This window comes from Poecile atricapillus, chromosome 2 (genome assembly GCF_030490865.1).
Source record: "Poecile atricapillus isolate bPoeAtr1 chromosome 2, bPoeAtr1.hap1, whole genome shotgun sequence".
Taxonomy (NCBI): domain Eukaryota; kingdom Metazoa; phylum Chordata; class Aves; order Passeriformes; family Paridae; genus Poecile; species Poecile atricapillus.
The window spans coordinates 56222333-56243227 of record NC_081250.1 but is presented as its reverse complement, the minus strand read 5'-3'; the positions used below and the strand labels follow the sequence as shown (position 1 = coordinate 56243227).

At 37.0% G+C, this 20895-nt stretch overlaps 1 protein-coding gene across 2 annotated transcripts in view; it reads right to left on the bottom strand.

Moving 5' to 3' along the window:
* The window catches only part of TNS3 (tensin 3), a 168773-nt gene that overhangs the window by 135168 nt on the left and 12710 nt on the right, over positions 1 to 20895 (bottom strand). The window contains exons 2-3 of one of the 2 annotated variants that reach the window (XM_058831211.1): positions 20588 to 20632; positions 7586 to 7697 (exon numbers count right to left, since the gene is read on the bottom strand). The gene's annotated coding sequence lies outside the window, so the exon portion shown is untranslated. The remainder of the gene's footprint in view (positions 1 to 7585; positions 7698 to 20587; positions 20633 to 20895) is intronic. The other variant, XM_058831212.1, reaches the window with a different exon arrangement.

Below are 20895 nucleotides of genomic sequence, written 5' to 3'. Positions count from 1 at the left end.
CACTTTTATTTTTAAGAAGTTACCAGTCACATGCCAAAGATGTCACAAGTCTCTAATAGCCACACTACAGCATCATCTGCTGGTGCATTTTCTGTGTTTCAGACATTATGCTTGATTTTCTTTTGTTCTTTTTCTCATATTCAGAAAACCATTGTCTCCTCATCTGAATATCGCTCCCACTACTTCATGACAGTGACATTGTTTTTGAAGATGAAGGCTAATAGTCATGGGTAATTAGTGCAGAGCTTCAGCATTTTGTTAGTGGGTGGGCAATACAGTGTTGTTAATGAACTTTCCCACAGATTAAATATTCCATTTGCTGTTGCCAACAACAGCAGTGGACAATCTTTATTAAGAGGAAAGTATTTTGGCACTACAGCTGCAATAGCATGTCCTTTCCCTTTACTCCCACCTTCTTCCTGTCTTGTAGAAAAGTCTTGACCACAAAAGGGTTACAAAGGCAGAACGCTAGCAACAATGAAAATGTTTCCATGTTTTTAAAAATACTCATACAGTAAATTTCTCCCATCTTTTTAAGCTACACTTGCCAGTCAATTAGGAAATTGTTAAACCTTACTCCAGTCTAGAAACAAAGATTATTTTTAGACCTCCTCCCTCCAGCTAAAAAGATAACCCTGTGTTGCAACGTTTCATCCACAAAACCATCTCAACCAGGCTGTGGTTTACTGTAGACAGCAACCCACATGAAACCCAAAAAATGGCTGGACTGTCTCCAGGACTTTCTTCTATCTTCAGCTGCAGACAGTGTATGATCTCAAGAGCTTGAATGTCTGTGATGGATCTTGAAAACATACCCTGCATAAATTATGCTAAGGGCAAGAATCAAAGAAAACTAAGAGATCAGCTTAAAACGGGTGATCTCCAAAATAAGTAAGAACACAGTTAGATTAATAAGTAAGACATTGTTAGATTATGTGGGTAAAACCTTATGGGTCTAGAAGTTCTGATTCACAGTTGTTCTTAAGCTCCTACAGAAAATGTGACAAAGACCATCACCAGATGAGAGCACAATATAGGCTATGAAAAGAAATCATCAATACAACCTGAATATCATCAATCTGATATGAATAAGTACTTAGTTGTAGGCATGCTCTTCAAGTGTATTTTTTAAATCTCACTAATGACAATAGATGGAAATGCTGTGCAAAATCAATTAACAACTCTTCCTCTTATCTATTTATAGGGCTCAGATCCTGAATGTATCTAGGAGTTATGCTTGTAGCATGCTTTAAGTGTCTTGAAGATTTCTTCATGTACCAAAACAAACTCTTCAGTATTAAAACAATATTCATCACCCATTTTTTCTTTAAATAAATTTCATCTTCCTATACATTATTTTTGCCTTCCATGGTAGTTGTTCCCCCTGCCCCACCCCTTGTTTTGAAGACAAAAAAGATGAAGTTGTTTTTGAAATGCATCAATATTTACTTTGAGGTTCCTCTCCTCACATAGCATATCAAGTTCATTGTGTTCAAATTATATACTCTAAAGACACTACCATTTCATTTCAGATTTTCCTATTAGAGCAGATAATTCTAATTTCCACTTATATTTAGGAATTAGGGGGGCTAAGCTTATAAAATTGCAGGAATATCAGATGAAATGGTAGTCATTGGCTTTTCAAGCAAAAACTGTGGGGTGGGGGGATCTTTGCTTTTTATTTATTTTTTTTAATTATTTATTAGCCATAATAAAGAGAAGTTGCAGCTTTTTAGAAACCTTAGGAGCTCTAAAGTTAAGAGTAAGATTTAAATGTTAACTTTAAAATAAATTTAATAATCACAGATCAAATACTGGTGTGATTAAGTTGGTGCTTCTGAGATAAACAAATAGGTTTTAGAACTCAGGTTCTACAGACAACTTTCTGAAACATCACGTAATACCTGTGAACATTAAACATTCCACAGGTTTTTGCCTTGTGCATTTTTGCATACTTTTTATTTTCAAGTTATTAGGAACTTACCTTAGAGATTTCTGCCAAAATACCTCCCTCTCCCCGAGTTCTCACTAAGATAACAATATGCCATCAAAGGATGCCAATTTTACTGCCTCCCTCAGCTCCAGAGTGAGTGTGTTCAGCCAGAATGCTTATGTACCAGTTTTGTAATGCCTACTCATTACAGTGGCTTCTTTTGTATCTCTATAAGCTCTAGTAAGTCTTTAAATTATTCTTCCCTTTCATGTCTTTGCTGTTGTTATGCATATAACTTCCATGATGCACATAGTTTCCATGTCCCACTAGCTAAGCTCTGCACTGAAATATTAATTAATATCTTGTAGAGCTGTGTTAGAGAACATTTCACTAATCCAGTGGAACTTGCTATTTATTGTGTACACCTTTTGTCAAGAGAAGAGGGGCTGACAATCCCAAGCTTCCAAAGCCACAGATGGGCTGGAGTCCACATTCCTTTTTTCACTCTCCTTTCCAAAACAGTACACTCTATGTCACTCATATTGAGGTCAACATCCACTCATTTCTGAGGAGTCGCTAAAAAGACTTCTCTGCTTTTATTAATGCAGTATCATTTGGACATCTTCACAAACAAAACTGACAGACAAATGAAATCTTACAGCAAGAGCTTGGTTCCCTACCTAACTCAGCCTTGCTTGCCCAATTTGTAATCTCACTTCCTTAGAGTTCACCAAAGCTGTAAATTATTAATCTGCTCTAGGGGCAACAACAGACCATACCATTTGATCCTATAACCTGTATATCCTGCTTTAAATTTTGAGGTAATTAGAAGTTAATTACTTAGGAAGATAGTATGGTTTTCTGGTTTGTTTTCTGCTGCTTCTTGGTGAATCTAAATTGCACATACAAGAGATTAAAGCCATCTTGAAACAGTCCCACAGAAAACAGTATGATTTGCTGGATCAGTCCTCAAGAAAACATGTAAGTGTACAAACACCACACAGAGAGAAAATAGTGATATGATGAGAATCTCTTTTAATTTGATGATGATCTTCTCATTCTCTCAAAGACTTCTCACATTATAACGTCACAATGAGTAGACGGATATGCCTGTTGCCATAATTAATGGTCTTAATCAACCAATGTCCATTGCAATAATTAACTAAAGATGGTTTAGTTATGTTGAACTTAGAGTGTATATATATAAAAAAATGATGATGGATAGATAGATAGATAGATAGATAGATAGATAGATAGATAGATAGATAGATAGATCTCATAATACACCCATGTAAGCACCTTACAGGATCTTACTTCACAAGGATCACTCAATGGAAATCAGACTGACACAAACACTCCTACCTCACTACACTCTGCCATTTAGAGCCAACTGCAATGCCACTAGCCCAAGCAGGATACAAATTCTAGCTTTCTAGTTTGTCAATTCAAATTCAATTTCAAGCTTTCTAGTTTGTCTGCCAGGAGTACAACAAGAGACGCACTTTGTACATTATGAAGATGCTCATAAGTTATTACTGGTCTTAGCACTTACTGAAAAACAGAGTATATAAAACCACCTGCAATATAATCATATAAAATTAAATACGAATATACTTACACAGTATGCCCAAACAATAAATATGTCATCTCCATATGAGTCTTAATATAAAAATGTACTTTGACTTGCTATAAGCAATGAATTTGATTAAATATAGAGGGCTTTTTTCAATCGAGTAACTCCAGCTAACCCAAAAGTGAGGTATTAAGTGGATCACTAGCCAGAAGATTTTACTTTTTGTAGTCAATTTTTTTGACAACAGCAGAGTCACAAACAAGTGGGTGAATTTCAAAGGAAAATATCAAACCTCTTAAAGAAGAAAAATAGCTCCAGTTGTCTTCGAATCTTAATCTATGGTCTGTAAGCATGTGAAAGCACTTGATTAAACACAGATATTGCAATTTGATGAAAATGTATTTTCTATCATTAACCTGCTCAATTAAACAGTCCAGGACTTACTGCAAGCCAGTTAACAACTGAATGAAACATAGACTAACATAATTTACAGTTTATATTTACAGATGTATATCTTAGAAATAAGACAAGAAAATGAATTGTATTCTTTTTTACACTCAGCTTGCACATAATACCACAGTAAGCATTTCTCTGCTCACAATACTGTTAGCAGCAGATGCCAATATAATTTGGCACCTCTGGCTAACATTTATACATGGTTTATAGTAAGGAAGTTTCAAAGGAAGAAAGCAAAACCCAAATGTAGTCAAAGCATAAAAGAAAAACGGTCTTCATAAAAAAACAACAAAACAACAAAAAAACAACAAAACAACAAAACAACAGAGGAAGTAAAATTCTACAGGGACTGCCATTTGGATCACTCCAACATACATATTTCCAAAACCAACATATTCATAGCTACATTAGATTAACAAAAAGATACTCAGTTCATTCAAACAACCATTAATTGCTTTAAATTCAGAAAGTAGTTCATGGAATGTTTTGTTTTGCATGTAAAGCCTCACTAGCAGCTAAATCTAAACTCGGTAACTTAATTGTAAACTGGAGATGAGGGGAGTTTCATCAAAAGACATCCGTGCAGTGCTTGAAATTTTCACACGTATTTCACCCATCACATTAATGTTCTAAGAGCTGTGAAATTATACTTATTTATTTAAAATTACCCAAATCTTCCAAATCCGGTCTCCAGCTTTTTTAACTGCCAGGAAATCTAGGGATTCAGAGCTCTCTTTTCTACACCAAAAATTATTTAATCACAACAAAGATAAATAATTTTTAAAAAATATTTTAAAAAGGAAAAATGTAAGAAAATCTTAACATCTATTTCATATACATAAAATATAAAAATAATAAAATGGAAATTCATATGTAAAGACAGAAATTACATCCTTACGACAGCTCGTTTACAAATGAGGTAAAATACTGAACATTCAACATTTAGGGAAAGTAGCTTAAAAAAGAAATCAAAAGGGTTCTGTAACTCTAGTGGCCTTTTGCTAACCATGTAAATGTGCAAGATTATTATGTATATTTGCTTAGCAGTGAACTAAATTATACTGGACTTCAGGGAAAATCAAACCAGAGCATTCAAGCTTGAGGTAGTGCTGAAGAGACATGGGGAGTCATGCGGTCTCTGGCTTACTGCAAGATATGCAGGTACTGTCAAAATCAATCAACAGCTGTTTGTCCTTGCTTCATAATGAGAATCTGTATCAAAGACAAATATGCTTACCACACAGAAAAAGAGCCAGGAGCTTCCCCTTCTTCAACTTTCCTTTTTGCCACTGCTTTTTTGTAGAAAAACTGAGTATGCTTTGCTGGTTTGGAATGAAGTATGAAAGGATAAAGGGAGACCATTCAAGGGTACCTTTCATTCAAAAGTCCATTGCTAACAGCAAGTTTTTATGCACCACATTTGTAAGACAGGGTAAAAAATACACCCCCAAAATGACTACCACATACTACTAAAAAGCTACACAACACCCACTCACAGCTTTTTTCTTTTTTCTTACAACAAGTAGATGATTCATTGCTACAAAACAGCAAATACCATATACTGACCAATCTGGAGCTTTTCCCTACCTCATTTCACTTTCATGTAACTTTCCTTTAACCAGTAAGATATACTCTGAAAGTAACCTCCAATCTGTATAAAGAGCTCTCATATTTTGAGAAGAAACTCTTAAAAGGGAACATTTTCTCATTAATAGACAAATAAACTATTTCTTAATGATAAGCTTTTCTTCCTCCTCCCCTTACTGCAGTGCCAACTTGCAACATCAGAGAGAATTACCAGACACAGCAGAGCAGCACCAGGATTTGGCTCTGAAACAGCTAGTTTCTTTTTCTTCACATTAATAAGAGTTTCAGAGTACTAGGATACATTTCAAGTACTTTTAGCTCTAGCAAGGAAAGGGACAACTATTAGTTCTTGCTTTTCCAAAACTATGCTCTATAAACTCCATGCTGCAAGTTAAAATACAAATGGATTCTTACTCAATTGAAACTACTTGGAATCATCTCTTCACTGTCTAACTTCTGTTTGCTCCCACCCACAGATTAAGTATCAAACAACCATCAATCAAAATGTAACAGCAGCAAAGAGCAATGGTGTCTGTCTGATGCTCACATCAACAGAAGAGGGTTAGGTAATAAATCAAGGGGGTCCTACTGAAAACTGCACCGAGAAACCTAGAGAAGATTATCCAAAACTGGCCTAGATATAGACACAGCTGTATCATAGACATGAATGCAACTGAACAGGGAGTGTGTGGGAGGGAAGTGGCATTTAAAAGACACATAGATGTTGCCCTTTAGGACATGGTCTAGTGTTATCCTTGGAAGTGATGGGTTATCACTTGGATTCAATGAGGTCTTTACCCACCTAAATAATTCTATGAAACAAAGTTCTGGCTCTCTCCTGGTACAGTACTTTTTACACTTTAGGCAGTTCCTTCACTAAACAGCCTTCCTTCCAAAAATACTATTTCTGCTAAATTGAAAACAACTAAATCCTAAGAACTTTGAAACCAACCTCCAGAAGGACAGATGGGAAAAAGATTTAGAGAAATGTATACGTAATTACCACTCCTATGATGACAGCTAAAATGCTTAATATATAGCTGTTCACTTGCAGACTGCACCATAGCTCAAAAAATGGCCACATTCCTTCCATATCCTCTCACACCTCCTTCTCAAACCCTCAGAGGGCTCATAAGGTGTCCGAAGAACACGGAAGGGGGGAGATGGAAGAAGGAGATCCAACTAGAATCTGAACTCGGTGCAAACACCTCTAAGTGAAAGCAGCAACTACTTTTTAGATGAACAGACAATAACATTCTCATTCTGGGAAGTAAACCATGCATAGAGCAGTTACAGAAACTGTTTGATTAACATAGAATTAATAGGAGTCAAACATTAACCAGACAGAACCAGGGGATCAAATGCCCTATCCCTGGACAACTTGCAGAAGAGACCTATTAAGTTTTCCCAATATTCAATTTATCACAGGTATCCCATGGAGAAGAGGAAAGCATGTGCAATTCTACACAGCAAGAGAGAAGAGTGAGGGAGAATGGCAGTACGGTGCAGGCAGCAATGCCACAGGCAGCAAGTCTCTAGACTATGTTATCCAGATCTTTATTCTTTCTGTGAGTGATTAAACTGAATGACTAAGGATTACATAGAGAATAAAGCAAATGGAAAAATTAAGTAAATAGACAACTGCTCTTGTGATTTTTTTTATTTTTTTTTTGCAAATTAACAGATAAATCCTTCATGCCTCAGGGAGCAAGGGTCACACACTTCCTCATTTGTAGGCTGAATTCCAGAGCCATGTGTCATCCACTGCACACAGTCACTATGCCCCTCACAGATCCTTGAAGGCACTGCCTTATTCTGCCTGAATAGCCTAGTAGTAAAAGCACCTGATTATACAAGTCCAATTACCAACTACAGCACCCTATTCCCTGGCAGTAGCAGGGAATGTTACTGTACAAAGGAAGGAAATAAACCAAAGGTAACTTAGTTCTAGGGGAATTACCAGAAACATGCATTCCTAGAAACTTAACGTTAATACAAAACTGATTTTCTTAACAGAGCAAGAAAGTATTACTCACCTCTGCAGGAAATTCCTTGGCTATCAATTACTTGTTTGCAGATTCCACAGATACTGGATTTCTTAAATGACTTATTTTTGAAGGTGTGAGATCTTGAAGCTGCTTCTTGAGGCTGGAAGCAAGGAGAATAACATCAGACCTTCACTCAGCTTTTGAGTCATCATTTTAAGGGAAATATAAATAAATTAAAAATAACAGTGTTATTACATATAGTAGCGTATATATAAAAAATAATTTCATAGTATACTTTTGTATATAGTACAATTTAACAGTCATGTTACGTTTAGCAGTATAATAGCAGTAACATGAAAGTGCTCTCACTCGCTCTCTTGTCCCTGCTCTTGTTCTATAGCATAAGCTTTCCATTCTCAAGTGTGGGAGACAACAGAATGTGAGGAACCTCATTCATATCAGGACAAGGCCACTGCACTCATTTTTTTATCATAATTTCACAACTCCCTCTGTAACTTTCTCTATCTTTTAAGAGTAAATACAGAATAATGTCTATGTACCCATTCTAAGCTCTTATCTACATAAAAACTAGCATTGGTTCAGTTTAAACTGGTTAAACATACCCTAGATACTCTATCACGGTAGCCAATTTAATTAAAGATAACTTAAAAATCCCTTTGTTTCATTTCTGCATAAGAAATATACACTAGTTTAAAGTAGCATTATTTCCACAGAAGCTGAAATATCATATTGAAATACAATGCAATTATGAAATTTCTAACTGGGGACAGAATCAAAAAGTCAATATAGTATTTGCAATGGGTATTTTATGGCTTCTATAACTTAGGAAATATTTAGGTAGAAAAACAGAGGAGGCTACCAAAAGCCTTTGACAGTCATTATCTTTACTAGAAGGTGCAGTACAACATACATGTTCACTGGCAGACTTTTTGGAAATATCAGTTACTTATTCAGAAATAAAAATACATTTCACCAGACCATGAAAACCTCCAAACACTCTTCACATTTCTTCGTTTTCATTACACATTTGCACCTTACTGTCCTTAAAATACCGCAAACAAGCCTGCATTCAACACTAACACCTGTGCTGAGCTTTCCACACATACATCAGTTGAAAAAGTTTCCCAGCATGGTGCAATGCCCAAGGTAACATGAAGAGGTATCACAAGATTTCTTTGTGGCTTTAAGCAACTCAACATGGCCCTAGGCAAAAGGTTTACTGGCTCCAAAAGTAACTACAACACAACTCCATGACAGGCACAAGAACAGTCGTAAAAATCAATGACAATTTTCAAGTACAGCTTCCACTTGGGCCTATCCAAAACTCCACAGAAGCCCTTAGGAACACAGATTGCAACAACTGACCACACTGAGCAGTCTAGGGGCTCAGAGGCTATTGGGGGTTCACAGCTTAATCTTAAGAATAGCTTCAGGAAATATTGTTAGTCTTACTCACAGTGTAAAGCCAAGATAATTCACTTACATCCATAAACAATAAATTAGAGACTACAGGAATAAACCTTAGTCTGGACTTTCAAGAAAAACTTTCCAATGGTAAGGTGTATTAAACAGCAGAAATCAGTGAGAGAATTAATCTACTAGTCCACATCCTTGGAAGTATGAAACAGGGGATGAAACATTTGAGAAATTAAACTGATTTGTATACAGTGTTTCACAGTATACTGGGTTTGCATGGCCAGGCTTTGGTGGGCAGGGTGGCTACAGCACTGGCTTCTGTGAGAAATTGATAGAAGCTTCCTCCATTGATAGCCAGCTCCAAGACAGCTACCACTGGTCAAGGCTGGGCCAATCAAAAATGATAGTAATGCCTCTATGATAAAATTTTTAAGAACAAAGTTATTGTGCAGATATCATTTTGGCCAGAGAAGAGCAGGGTGAGAATACATGAGAGGAACAACTCTGCAGACATAAAAGGTCAGTACAGACGGAGAGGGCAGAGGTGCTCCATGCATGGGAGCTGAGATTCCTCTGCAGTCCATGGTCCAGACCATGGAGAAACAGCTGTCCCTCTGCAGCCCATGGAGGACCACAGCAATGCAGAAATCCTGCAGCCTATGAAGGACACCCACACTGGAGCAGGTGGATGCCTGAGAGGAGGCTGTGAACCTGTGGAAGGCCCTTGCCACAACAGGCTCCTGGCAGGGACCTGCAGGTCCATGCAGAGGAGGGAGAAGGTTTCCTAGTAAGACTTGTGACCCCATGGAGGACTCACACTGGAGTAGGCTGCTCTCAAAGGACCCACGGAACATCAACCCACATTGCAGCAGTTCATGGAGAACTGTAGCCTCTGGGGATGGATTCACAGCAGGTTTGTGGAGCACTGTCTTCCATGGGAAGGACCTTATGCTAGAGGCAGGGGAAAGACTACTCTCCTTGAACAGCAGCAAAAACTATTTGTCATCAATTGATGTTAATTGCTGGCAGGGAGGAGGTAGAGCTGGGAAAAAACGTAGGGGTGGAGAAAGGTATATTTAAGGTCTAACTTTATTTTTCATTAGCCTGCTCTCATTTTGCTAACAGTAAATTCAATATCTCTAACTCGAGCCTGGTTTGCCCATGATGGTATTTGGTGAGTCATCTCGCTCTGTCCTTATCTCATGAGCCTTTCTCATCCAATTGCAGAGAAAAGTGATAGAGAAGCTTTGGTGAGAGCCTGTCATCCAGTCAGGGTCAACCCACTACAGTCTTTTTGGTGCCAAAAGCCAGGAAGGGGTCTGCTGTGATTTAAGCCCAGACGGAAACTACATATCACACAGCTGCTACGTCAGCTTCCCTCTTTCTTCCCCCTCCACCCCAAATGGACGGGGAAGAATTGCTGTGAAACTTGTACATCGCAATTAAAACAATTTATTAATAATTATTATTGTATTTTACTTTATTTTCAAAGGTAAATAATAATGGTTACAAAAAGAAAACAGTAAGTGATGCAAAATGCAATTGCTCATTACCCACTGACTGATGCCAGACCACCCTTCCTGAATGCAGATCAGCCACCCTTTCAATAATTTTTCCCAGTTTACATACAGGGCATGATGTTTTATGGTGTGGCATATCTCCTTGGTCAGTTCAGGTCATTTGTCCCAGCTGCACTCCCTCCCAGATTGTTTTGCTCATCTCCTCACCAGCAGAGCATAAGATAAGCAGAAGAAAAAAGTCCTTGACTTAGTATAAACACAACTTGGCAAAACACAAAACATCAGTGTGTTATCAACACCATTTCATACCAAATCCAAAACACAGCACCGTAACAGCTACTGAGAAGAAATTAACTCTAACCTAGCTAAAGCCAGGGTAATTAGACACTTTGATCACTCCTTGTAGAAATCAAAGGAACAAATTCCCCTGTATGACATTTGCAGCATGTTACTTCAGGTTAAATTGGGAGATGTTGTCAAAAGTATGATTCATATCAAAAATAAACAATTAAGGAAAAGAACAGCTGAACTCCAGAATTACATAGGACCATAGCTGATGGCAAACAGATCAAAGTTATTAGTTTAGAAAAATCTGTCATGATTAGATTTTTTGCCTTTGAAACTACAGGAGATGCTTTTAAGGAGACAGAGGTCTAGGACGAAGAAAAAGTGTCATTACACACAGGATAATTCTCTAATCCAACACAAGGAGGTTCTGTGCCATACTGGATTTGGGCATTGTTCCCCAAGAGCTGGGAGTCCCTCATTTCCACAGCCTCTTCTATACTGAAGAAAAAAACTTAAAAAATCTCCACTGGTTGATGCAGTTTCTCTCTGTAAACTTATACACAAAAGAACACAATTCTCAGTTCAGATTTATTCTCCCTTCTTCACTGCAAAGTTCTACATTTGGGACATGTTTGTGACTGTCTCTGAAGATGAGTTTAGCAGAGCTTCACTTTTAAAGAAATTAATGGATAAACTTCAGTGTAAATTTATTCTGTAGCTAGGCCTGCTTCTCCTTATTTCCTACCTAACAAACACTTCTTCGCAAACCTTGGCACCTGCACTATTACAAAGACAATTGTCATAACTCACAGTTTATATACTGGAGTTTAGTGTAAGTAGGTCTTGACATTAGTTGATCAACTAGTCAATCTGTCCATTTAATTTATAACAAACTTTAAATGCAATTCTTCTCCGTGGCATTTAGTAAATATTCTGAATTGCAGTCTTGGCATCTGCATTTAAAAATATGCATGTTTGTTCCCTGTTGTTCATTTTAGGTACATTCCACTATGGGCTCTCCAAGTCCATATTAAGTTAAACAGTTCATTTAGGAAATTCAGTACCCACAACTTACAGTCTCCTTATACATTAACTCAGCATAACCTAGTGTGAAATCTACAGAAGCCTAGACAAAGGTTTCTTTGTTGTCACCTGGTACAGCTTTAGCAGAGAATCACAAAGAAAGACACCAAGGAAAAAGAAAAAAAAATATATAAAAAGAAGGGAGGGGCAGGGGGTGGGGAGGGAAGGCAAAGCAAATGCACCAGACACCAAGCAATGCTACTTTCATGAGGCTCAAGACTGGAATCTAAAGTGCATATAATTGTTAGGAGCAAGAACTGGAAGAAAACAGTGCAGAACCACAGGCTCCACACTCAGGTATTGTCCAAAGAAAAGGCTGTAATTACATGTGGTCTCAATTGATAGCATTATGAAAATTATTCTGGAAATATTTTGCCATGCTGTGCTCTCTGTGGCACACAGAAAACTAATGAAGCTGGAACTCTGGAGCTGGAATGAGTTGGAACTCAATGTAACTCTGCAGACTGTGTAAAAACTTATAGATGCATTCACAGCAATGAAGAATTTCAAACACTACTCATGACAAAGCATTTTCATTAGGTAGCTAGAGGCTAAACATCATCAGATGCAAAATTCACAGCAAATCTGTCAAACGCAGTTTACACAAAAAACTCTCCAGACTGCAATTAAGCCAATACAGATTAAAACAGTCAAGATCCACAACTTTGTTTTTGACAATACCAGTACAGCAATTCCCTCTTGACAGAGACTTAGCACTGGTTCATTACACCTATGGAGTAGGTATGCCTAATATTATTCCCAAATAACATATCACAACATAACAGTTAATGTTTCAATGAATAACAGACCTAAGCAACATTAGTTTATTCCAACTTCATGTTTCCAATATGTTAACTGCAATTGTGATAACAGATTATTTTTTAAAGAGGCAGTCAGAGGATTTAGATCTTTTATTAAATAATCAAGGAAATATCTTCAAAAAAACTATATAACTATATCCACACACATACATTAAAAACAAACAAAAAAAGGCACTTAGCTGAACAGAACTGGTTCCCTACAAAGTCATCCAGACAGTGACTAAGTTATACTTACGAGAAAATACAAATCTCAACAAAAGTTATTAGACTTTTGAAATTAAATAATTTATTTCAGGTGTAACTCTGTGTTGATGAGGAAGGCAAAACCTGTTAGTACATTATTTCTCCATCTCCAAAACTTGTAAAAATCCATGTCACATTCCAGCTAAAAGAAAATTATAAACACACATACAAAGCCCTATTAACTTTCCCTATGGCACTTTTAAAATTCCTGCTGAATTTTACACGGCCTCTTAGCATAACAGCAGAATCATATAAAGCAAAAATATGCTTTGTTCACTTCCCACCTGTGATCATACAAATTCTTTTTCCTTATCTTTTAACTTACCAACCTATACTGCAATTTCCTCAGATTCCCCTTGTGCATTCTCCTACTCTCCAAGGTAGCTTTAAATCCACTGGATGATATAATGCTTACAACTATTATTTTGAATACATGGAGGGAGGGGACAGCAATGTATTAGCAGAATAGGTATTTCACCATCTTTTATAGGCTAGAGAAATGTCCATAAGTGATGTCCAAAAGAAAAGTTCAGATAAGAGATGACTGAACAAAGTCTTGATGAAAAGGCTCAGCCCCAGTTCAAAAAATGAAACCTTTGCAAAACTAAGCTATATAAATAAATCACATGACTAACAAAAAAACAGCACACCAGAGGAATGTCACCTCTCAGCTCTTTCTGTTAAGTCTGCTCACTGTTACTTCTGTTACTTCTTCACTTCCTCTGTTCCTTCTTAGTTAAAGTGCAACACAGAAGTCACATGATTTCTGCCCATTTAAAGATCCCAAGGAAAAATCAAAGAATAAAATCCTTCAGGTTACCCACACGTTCGCATAACTAGCATTCCTCAAGCAAATACTGATGAGATACAGCTGCCCAGAATACAACAGTTGGTATTATACTGATGAAACAAAAGAGTTTTGAGTTTTGCTACTCTCCACGCAGTACAAGAGCATTTTTTAGCTTTCCTGCTCCTGAACCGGTACTCCACATCTGCTGCAGGTTTCATTTCCAGAAAGATATTTAAGAATGCCTGCTGTGCATACAGACCAAGTAATATATTATCCATCTCCCCCCTAAACCTGGCTCTTAAACAGGGCTGACCACAACTTCTTGGTGACTATAAAAAGTGATTATATCAAAAGTCTTACACAAGGAATATGAATACACAATGAAGAACTTCCCAGAAATAGCAAAGAGCATAGCATATGAGATTCTCTGCAGCTCTCATATATCAGAATTTCTTGGAAAACATATTATTGCTTCAAAAGTAGTGCTATTTTAGCCAAATTACATTAACTAAACCTATCACACACATTTAAGTACATCAACAAGTACTGCCAGTGAATATATAAATATTGCAGAACCTATGCTACATGACAAGAATAGGTGATGTTGGTGAATTAGAACACCAAAAAAAATACACTTGCTGAAATAACTGAAATAACTTCACTGCTCCCTAATAAGAGAGATTCTATGTCTCATGTACTATTCTTTCATGCACATTTGTCTATTTTAGACAGTTCACCTTAAGAAGAGGTGCTTCATCTCGGCCATCAAGGTCCTTCATCAACTGCAGGTGCTCTTCTCAAAGTTTTAAATTCTTGAGACAAATCAGAATCAGCTTTCTTTGAAAAATTATTTCCACAAGATGCAGAGGTAATATAAGAGAATAAATTGTTTGGAAAAGACTGGTAATCAGGTAAATTTCTTTTCCCTTTTTAAACTTTGAAGTTGACCACCTCCAACTTTAAACAACAAATAGAAACTTTATCATGTTTGCAGTTTTCCAAAAATTATGATCTGTCTTGAAATTTCAGCCCAGAAGGTAATAGGTCAGGATCTGCATAGAGGTAGGTAACAGCTGCTTAAGGAAAGCCACACCTGGAGTTGTCTGAATGCATGCACATTAGTAGCCCAACATTCGTTCCAGCATAATGGAGGCAGCGCAATACGCCTGCTGGAGAGACGCAACCCTCTTGCCCTTCTCCAGCCAAATCCTCACTGCTCTCTTTTATCCTAATATCCCTAGGAATCAGTCACCTGTACAGAGCAGTGGTTCACTCCCACTCTTCCCAACAGGAACAAACAGGGGAGCCTGAGGTTGACTCCTCTCACACAAAATAGCATCAGATCTCACATCTTTTCATTTCATCACTTCTTTGGATTTTTGTTTTAACACCTCCATTTCGCCACTGCTCATGGATCTGTATAAATGGAATAGCAATTAGGAGACAGATGAACAGTCCATTAAGACAATCATTACTCCAAACCCTGAAAAACTTTTCCATTTTATCCTCATTTCATTAGCAAACCAATACTTTGTTCTGTATGGGAAAATACCGTAGAAAGGAAATCCTTTTCCTGAAAGAAGCAAAGGACTGTCCTTTGCCTTTTCATGAACGTTCAGTGTTTGTCAATGGCTATTCTTCTTCTTCGTTAAATGAACAGACCTTGTCTTCTCTGAGACTAATAACACTGCTTTTATTACATAATGACTGGAACTCCCACATAGTCAGAACCAGACAGCTCAAGACTAGAATTCATGTATTTAAGTAACAGTGGAAAAAAGGCTGTATCTGAACATACTTGGTTTATTTTGTTCACAGACAAAAAAAATGAAGAGCATAAGAAAAGTTAAAATTCAGATACATCAGGCATCTACCCTTGAAATGCTGCCAGCTAATGTTTCAGGGTTTTTTTTTAAATCATCTTACACATAGACTCTCCAATCAAATCTTTTCCCACTGCAGATGAATTCTTGCAGGTACACAAACACACTGAGCTTACATGCATGTTTCCTCTCTCTGTCTTGACTGTCCCTAATAAGCCTGTTTCCAGAAGCAACAAAGGACTGCAGCAATGTGCAACCTAACCCCCTTGTGACATAATGCAGATACAAGGCCAAATACCAAAGAGCTACCAAGAGTTCTCTTGTAGCAATTTCTGATGTGCTAAGAAATAGCTATTAAAAACAAACAAAACAATAATTACAAAAAAAAAAAAAAAAGAAAGAAACACCAAGGAAATTTAACAAGCAAACCTGGAACAATCTGACAAGGAACAACCAGAAAATTTACTAAATTCTGCAAAGAAAGGAGAGAAAGCAAAAGAGGTCAGACCTGCACTACAAAAAGGACAGACAGAAGCACCTATGTGTCAAAACACTGTCCAGAAAAAAAATAGCTGGGAGGAATGAAGGCATATGTCACTAAATCAGTGACTAAGAAGCAGAAGAAATATTACTGATACTAACGCAGTGAATATTTTTACCAATTTCATTTAGGCTCACAGCTTGAGTTTTCTCTCCTACCCTGACAATCCTGCTGCTTGGGGCAAGTGTGCTACACTAACATATATCCAATTTAGCACTTCAAGCAGGTAATGTGTGCAGCACAGAAGTGATATCTTTCAGATATATCTTTTCTACCCACTATCCTCCAGAAAAAAAATCAGCATCCAGGATAGAAGTACACAGAGGTAAGGAAGTTAACAGTTGCACACTGCATATTTATGTGCATTCAGCAGCTGCTGTACTAAGGAAGCATAAACACTGAAAGTGCATTTATCAGGGAGGTCATCAATCAAGTTGTTACATCTTCAAAAGCAGAAGATAACAAGCTTTCCAAGTCTGCAGGAAGATCTCCTTAAAACCATTCAGCAGGATGAAGAAACAGCAATCTCAGTTCAGTTTCCTCCTCTCCTCACACATTATCCTTATTTACCTACTTTCTTTTAACCCAGACTATCAGCATGGCTCATAGGTCCTACTGACAAAGACAGTATGAATGACTGCATGAAGTCTACCTGGCTGTTATACTTTGAAAGGCTGGAGTTGCACTAAGCAAGGAACAGAGTGCAGACCAGCATCTGTGGCCAAAATATCTTCACTCAACACCTAAGCTCCACACCAAAGCAGGTACTTCAATTTATTCCTCTAGGTCAGAAGTAGTGGTATTCCAAATGCTCCTGCTTCAATGTGTAAACAGCTCTAGTTAAACAGCAATCCTATACAGATTACCATCAGCACTAATGATAGTAACTCGTACTGAAAACAACACTATGTGTATGCCTGGAATTACGTCCTTATCCATTTCCTCTTCTTATAAATTTATCTTACTTAATGTAGTTAAGACTGTTCCAAATGGTAATCTAAACCAATGTATTTTATGTAACAACTTAAAATAGAAACATTTTTTGCATTTCATTAAACATGAAGACTCAATATTTTTGGCTTACAAAACTTTTTATTCAGTAATTTAGGAAGGAGGAGAGAACCTTACATATAAAATTAAAATCTCCATTGTGCACTGTTGGTTAAAGTTTAATTTCTTCCATAACATTTAGTTTCACTTTTTCCAGCTGCTTTTACCAAAGTTTCGACAATTTTTTTCCATCAAGTTATAATCAACCATTTTCAGGTTTCAGAATCTAACCAATATTTACACAGACTTCTACAAAAAATTGTATAGGACTAGTGTCACTCCAAAAATCAGACATGTTTACTCAATCCTGCTCTAGAATGCAAATTCATTAATTTCACTGTAGAGCAGACAACTTGTGGTTAGTCATATATTTTGTATTTATCCTGGTGTTCTTGTGTGGTCTTTGAAAACACAAGCTGATGAAAAACACTCTACTTGCAACTGTAGATTTTGCATACCTTCTATTTTTTTTTTATTTTTGATATTATAAGATTGGTGATACCAACCGCTGAACACAAGTATTTCATGTTAAAGCTGTATATTTGATCAAAGCCTCGAACACATTCCCTTATTGCTACTAACCACAGATAATATACAGAACCCACACTCACCAAATCAGAGGAAACTTTGAGACAGTGCAGGTACTAGGTAAGTTTGTATTTTTACTGAAGAACATGAACGACACGCAAAAAAGAAACCCAAACAAAAACCAGTAAGCACTAGTCTCAAAACTTCCTGGTTAAAACTATCATAACATTCATAACATTCTTAACTATTCGTAATATGACAACATTTTCGTAATGCATAACTACTTTTAAAAATGCTAAGGAGGAATCAAGGTTTGCCTGATGGTAACAGACACATTACTCACTGTGACAAACAGCAAAATAAGGCTCCTCTTCTAATCCACACACTCCTTCCAGCTCTAACCATCCTTTGCACTCTGGTACCTGAACCAGTAGTATGGAAAGCAGGCTGCTCAGGCTTTGCAGACATGCTGAGCAGAAGATTCACTCACACTCTGCCACACAGAAAAGGAAAGCACTTGCCATGTCAGCAAGGTTCAACCTTTACCTCTATTTGAGAGAGTAAATGCAAAGAAAAACTTAGCAGCAAAGCGTACCATGTTATGGTAAAAGAATGCATCAATAGCAAGGTAATAATCATAACTATACCTACGTCCACTGAGCCTCAGATTTCAATATATGAAAGAATTTTATTTAAGTTAACCTTATTCCCAGCTTATTAATAATCATTTTCACAGTCACATCAGTCACAGGCTGGAGATAGAATAACACCCTTGGCCAGCCTGTCCAAATGGTCTCCACCTTTTCAGTTAGCTATCCCCATTCAAATGTTTAGCTCTAGCAAGAGTACAGGAAAATAGCCATCTTGACAAATTTCATAAATTCTGGTCACTGACTGGTGTAGGCTGCAACCAACTGGGACCACTGTACGTTCTCATCCAGCCAGGAAAAGATTTGTTGCTACTGGCCTGAGGCTTGGAACTTTAATAGCTCTCCTCTGCCATATGAATGAACCAGAATAACATAAAATGGCGTAAGTACAAGGATCACATTCAGCTGCAAGACCTAAAGCTCTTGTGGAAATCAAAATCAAACACATTTATGGAGTTATTATACAGTGCCTGTTCTGTAGCTGATTAACTTGGACACTCACCCAAGGACAAATAGTTAAACTATTACATCAAGAAAAACAATTACATAAAATGCAACTGTTGCTTAACTCAACTGATCTGCTCTTTCCTTTTGGGTCAAAAAAACATGCACTTTAAATTTCTAAATAGCTATCTTAGTTATTTCTCTGCCACTTAAATCAGAACCTCTTATCACAAGCAAGTAAAGAAAAACTCACCAACACACATGCTTAACTTGATTTTCATGATCCTTTTCAAAGGCCCAAAGAACCCACTTGAAACACCAATTTCTTCCTCCTACCAACCACAAAGCTCCACAAACCCTTACTCTTATCAAATACTCCCCAATCTCATCAGTATTACTTCACCAGGGATCATCGGTTTCCATTCACAGCTATAGCACCAAGGGTACTTTCATACTGGCACACTGGAAGAGTACTCTGCTTTTTTTACTCTTTTCTCAGAAAAAAAAAGTTTCCTTTAAAGCCTTCATAATTTCTATTTTATCATAGGCTGATTTCTTTTCATGCACTTTTAGAGGGTTTCATCTATTATCAGAGCAGTTACTACTCCTTCTGCCCCACATAAAAAAAAAATAGAAGGTACTTCTAGAATAGATTCTTCACATAAGGTAATTTTCTAGATCACAGCAATTTAAAAAAGCAATAGCCCCATGATACACTTGCCAAAATCTGAATTTCATGGATACTTATTACACAAAATATGTGAGACCACAGAATGCTTATTTAAAAGGCTTAGTTAGTTTTGACATCCAACTATTCCAGTAACATTTTCATTATTACAGAGTATATCATGTAATGTATCAATATTGCTGTTAAAATCAACTAAAACTTGTGAAGCATCTTTATTGCCTGGACATCTTTGTTTGCAGGTCTGTTGATAAGGCAGGTCTGCAGGCTGGTCTTTTAATAAATGTTGTGAAGGGAAAGCACAAATATTGTTTTGTCAAAACCTGAATTGGGTCTGCGATCATCTGTTAATGAAGAGGAGGTAATTTTTCAAAAAAAAAGCTACCAAGTCTCAGCCATAAGTGTTAGCAGGTCTTCATCACTCAATAGATTTCACCCAAAAATCTGGTTAGAGGTTTTACTCTTTCAAAATATTTTTATCTGGCAAAGTAGACTCCTTAAGAAGCAGCAAGCTATTTGACAAAAAATAAGCAACTAAGAGAAAGCAGTGTTTCTGCAGTACTGGAAAAACACCACCTGCAAGTGTACAGTTAGCTACTCAAGATTTGTATGTTGACCTTTTAGAATTATGTGATTTTCTTTGTATAATGAAGTTTAGGGCAGGAAAAGTTGTAAAATTTTTCAACTGTCACTGTACAACATAGGCCATGTCCTGTCCTTTCCTTTACAGCAAAAGTAAAATTTCCAAACAAGAACTCACTTTTCTACAAACACATAAGCATATTGAGCAAACTACAGTCAGAACACACAGTGTTCTCCCAAGCAAGAGTGTACATAAGAGAAAAGGGAAAAGAGAGAACTGCCTCTTTACAATGTTCTTTCAGCAAAGATTTATAATGTCTTAATGTTGCCAAACAAACCTGATACTAACAGCCAAAGAGAGCCTAGTGACTATATGCTTGTTTTGTTTGTTAATTTTCACTACACACAAGATTGTAAGGCAGTAAAATTTTTTATAAGCTGCAACCCTCAGCAGTAGAGAAACCACAAGGAATGCACAGATGTGACTACCTTCTTCCAAGTTAAAAGCATTACTTCAGAAACATCAGCATATGAAATATGTTGAATCACTGATGAATGAACATACCTCAGTTTGCCCACGAGCCAATTCTGTAGATGAACTGTTGTGAGCCTGTTTTAAATAAAGGGTTGCTTTAATTAGTGAAATATTACTAACTGACAGGGCAAATTCCAAAAATACTTCACAACAATTAGAAACCTTTTTCCCCTCACTAAAACAATTTTTGAATAGCACTTAACCCCTACACAGCTACATAAGTATGCTCTAAGTATATTAATTTCTCCTCTGTACATCAAAAAAACAGTTAAACGAGAAATAGAAACGTTTACCAAAGCACCTGAAAAAGCTTCCCTATGTTATTACCAGAGATGAAG